Here is a 4425-nt window from a genome sequence, read left to right as displayed (position 1 = left end):
TTCTTGTTCTTATGATGTGAAGGAGGAGTCCTCATATCATTTTGCTATTAACAATATAGGCTATGCCTTGGTAGATATCTTTATTGGTTAACTCACTTTTGGGAGATTAAGATGTTGTATGAAAAATTAACTTACAGTGCACAAGGTGCATTTTATTTTTCCATTTCTGTAAGGAGCACTTATTATGTTGCCTATAAAATATTTTGAAGAAAAAGAAACACCTTAAGATATTGTGTGATCTGATATTTGCTCTCAAGTGTAGAAGTCTGTTTTAAATTCTCAGACAAGAAGAGTATATAGGTTTGTTTATTGCTATATGCTTTCAAGTATAGAGGTCTATTTTTAATTCTCAGACAAAATAAGTATAGAATTCTGTTTTTCTTTCTTTTTGTTTTTGGTTTGACTTGCAAACGTCTTTGTAGGTATTATTGCTAAACATGATTTATTAAAAAATTTCAGCAGAAGCTTGTGATATTTTTGTTTCAACTCTAAGTTCTTATTTTTCAAATTTTTGTTGCTTCAGTAAGTAGTAAACTATATACCAGTGGAATTAATTCTCCGATAAACAGAAGCTTATATACTTGCCATAATTTTTTTAACTTTATTCTAAAATGAAGCTTATAAATTGTCTAAAAAGATGTATAATGGGGATAAATAATAGAAAATTAGAGAAAATAAAGCCAAAGTGATTATTGGAAACACTGCAAAATATAAATGTTGCAAGCGACACTATTTAATAAGCATATCGACACATGGAAGGACTTCTTGAAAACAAATAAGAGTTACTACATTGCTAATGGATTGTTGGATCGGGTCAACCCCAACTACACTTTCGTGCACAAAGAGATTGAACTCTCCATTACCGACAACATAATCATAAAGGAGAGTGACCATGTTGTTTCAACACACAACTTCTCTGAAGGCATTGTTTCTTTGGAACACGCAGAAAAATTGCCAAATGGTGCCATATTCGGTTACTATTCACACTACCTATTGAAATTTCTCTGTTCGCCGAGGATACCTTCAAAAAGGAATAGCACGATCCTCAAACAAAAACCAGTCATTCAATTTGACAAAATATTTTGGGACTATTACAAAAGAATCGACTACACATAACCAGATTTTCACCCACTACAGATTGTGACTATCACACCATTCCTTTCTAGAAAGATTATTGTCGTTACCCATTGCACAATCATCAGATCCGTATTTTTCGAACTGCACAACTTTCAGATTTACTGGGGAGAACAGCCGCTCCAAACAACATATTGTAAGTACCACTTAATTGACATGCACTATTTGTGCAACATCTTACTACTCATCTGTCCCTGTGAACATGTCCCAATAATGTCTGATTTGATATGCACATCTTGGGATTAAATTATTTTTTAAACCAAAATAGTGTCTTGGACCATCGAGGAAACAAAACGATCACTCATGCTTAACTATTTATTTCAGTGACAGTAACAACTGCTGCATTTCCAAACTTGAAAGATTCAAAAACGTGACCATTCACTCGAAGGGAGGATAATCAAACATGAAATGCCAATCTATTTAGCAGGCTAAAACAATAGGTCAGACTTACAAGCCGAAAAATGAGCCATTACTATTGCAAATTAGCCCAATTAGTAATGACACAATACTAACATGCTCACATCATAATTCAATAGGACATAAATGTAAAATACTAACCGATGTAGAAAGGGCATTGCGAAGGGTACAAAAATATGCTGCATCAACTAAGCCTTTGGAAGATGAACATGTTATCGAACCAAAGTTGAAGACGCCGAAAAAAAGTTAGCTACATGAAGGTTTATCAGAGAAGAACTATAATGAAGGTAAATTGACAATAATATATTACTCTCAAAGTAACAGGCTTTAAAGTCGAGTCACCAGAGAATTACGCTATGCTAAAAAAATTGATTTCCAACCCTGAATGTAGGGGAAACAAATGTGAACTTGTCGACAACATTTACTCATAATTAAGCTCCAAAAAACAGCCGGATTGCAACTACTGTCTTGCCATGAGGCTTGAATATGAACCCCAAACATTTTGCTGCACAAATAAATGGATATATTAAGTTGGCACCCAATGAATGAAGTTGAAGAGGAGTTATACAAATTATTTACAGATGAGTCCGAAGAAGCAAACTTCTTTCGGAAACATATAAGAGTGTATAATAGCATCTTTGCTTTTACATCATTTGGAGTACAACTCAACAAAGGACTGACATGATCTTCAGGGAAAAGAGTTTAAAACTTTAAAGCGCAGGGACAAATATATCACGATCTACCATCATTGATCCCAAAGGATGAGAGGCCACGGTACTTTCAGCTATACTTCTACGATACAGATCATGAAATGGTTAACAAAATGTCAATACTAGAAGATGCAAAATTATCAGAGGAACTCATGGGTAAAATTAGGAAAATAATGAACCAAAATCCATATGCACAATTCTTTACGCAACTAAAACACCATTCAAGTTTTCAAAACTTAGAAATACACATAGCTGCAAATGCTTCTTTAGACCAATGAGTGTACAATAAACCTTCAGTAGATCAGGTTGCGACAATTTGGGTGGACGGAAACAATCTAAATATCCCATTTAAAAGAGAAATTATTGTACACGAACATTCAGGGAACAAACATCGAGTCAAACATTATTATGGTTGTTATGATCCTCTACAATATCCATTGATTCTACCAAGAGGTGAAGGAGGTTGGCATCAAGGAATAGTGAAAAGTCGCAATCCAAATATCAACATTCCGACATATGCCACAATAATTGCCAACACATGGGTTGGATCATATGACACTGCAACAGACAGGGAAGAACAAGGTTAGCACGTTTACATTATGTCATCAACTAAGTTATTCACATGCCTAACATAGTACAACTACAAACACAATTAATTTTCCAACTATTAACCGAATCTGTAGAGGTTTTCAAAGACCACTAGTACAACACAACAGCCACATATGTAGTTACTTAAAACAATATGTTCTAGAGTGTGTGCAATAGAATACACTAAAGATGGTAAATTAACACAGTGACGAACAAAGTAATTTATTGTAATAGAATATAGTTGTGAGGCGGCCGTGGTTATGATAGGAAACTGAAAAAATGGCAAACATACTTTACAAGGAACTACACTCCAAAGTAAACTTACTTTAATTATCTGTAGATGTATGACGCGAAACAAAAGGCTGTGTTTCCTGCAAAGAGTACTACTGCTACAAAATACAAGTTCGAAAGGATTGCTACTATGTGGGAGATTGCTGCAACAATTTGTAGTGGATATGTACATAAAATTGGAAACCACAAGACTTGAATATTGTAGATTCGGACAATCTAATTATAGAAGAGAGATATTACAGGGTATCGTTGATAGTGTGACGACAGGCGAATGTAGAGGAGAGAAAGTTGGCCAAAGGGTCTTACTACCAGGATCATTCATCGGAGGGCCGAGGGATATGCGAAGATGCTATATGGATGCAACAAATGAGTGACACTAATTAAGGGTGTGTTTGGTATGAAATTTTTCAATTTTCTTATGTTTGGTTGGGTTAAATGTTTTCCAAATCAATTCATTTTTCTCAAATTTAAGGAAAATGACTTCCCTTCAAAACTTAAGGAAAAAATATTTTTCAAAACTCTCTTGCAACTTCAAATTACAAATTTTTTTTTTGTTGAAAAAATCAATTTATTTTGTCCCTACCCTCAAACCAGGCTCCAAAAAAATAATAATTTTAAAGCTTGTTTTTAAATTCAATTTTTTTACCCCACCCTCACCCCTGCCCCCACCCCCTACCACCACCCCCTCCCAAAAAAATATTAAAAGTTGTTTTTAAATGATATTTCTAATTTCAATTTTTTATTTTTTTACCCCCCACCCCCTACCCTCGCCCCCATCAGCCCCTCACCCCCTTCAAAAAGAAAAAAATTTAAGTTTGTTTTTAAAAAATATTTTCAACTTCAAATTTTTTTTTTTTCAATCCTACCCTCGACCCCCCACTCTACCCAGCCCACCCCCCACCCCAAAAAAAATAAAATTTAAGTTTGTTTTTAAAAAATATTTCCAACTTCAAAATTTCAATTTTTCACCCCTACCCTCGACTCCCGCGCCCACCCCCCTACCAGCCCCCCCTCCCAAAAAAAAATTTAAGTTTATTTTTAAAAATATTTTCAACTTCAAAATTTTAATTTTTCACCCCTACCCTCGATCCCTCCACCCACCCCCTACCAGCCCCCCACCCCCAAAAAAAATTAAATTTGTTTTTAAAAAATATTTTTAATTTCAGAAATTATTTTCTACTCTAGTATAAATAAAAGATATTTCTCAAAAACATTTTTCATTCATAAATCAAACACAAAATCTTTTTCAAAAAATATGGGAAAATGCATAAGTACCCCCCCAGCC

The sequence above is a fragment of the Solanum stenotomum genome, chromosome 12, assembly GCF_019186545.1.
Source record: "Solanum stenotomum isolate F172 chromosome 12, ASM1918654v1, whole genome shotgun sequence".
Classification (NCBI taxonomy): Eukaryota; Viridiplantae; Streptophyta; class Magnoliopsida; order Solanales; family Solanaceae; genus Solanum; species Solanum stenotomum.
This window is presented reverse-complemented; position numbering follows the sequence as displayed.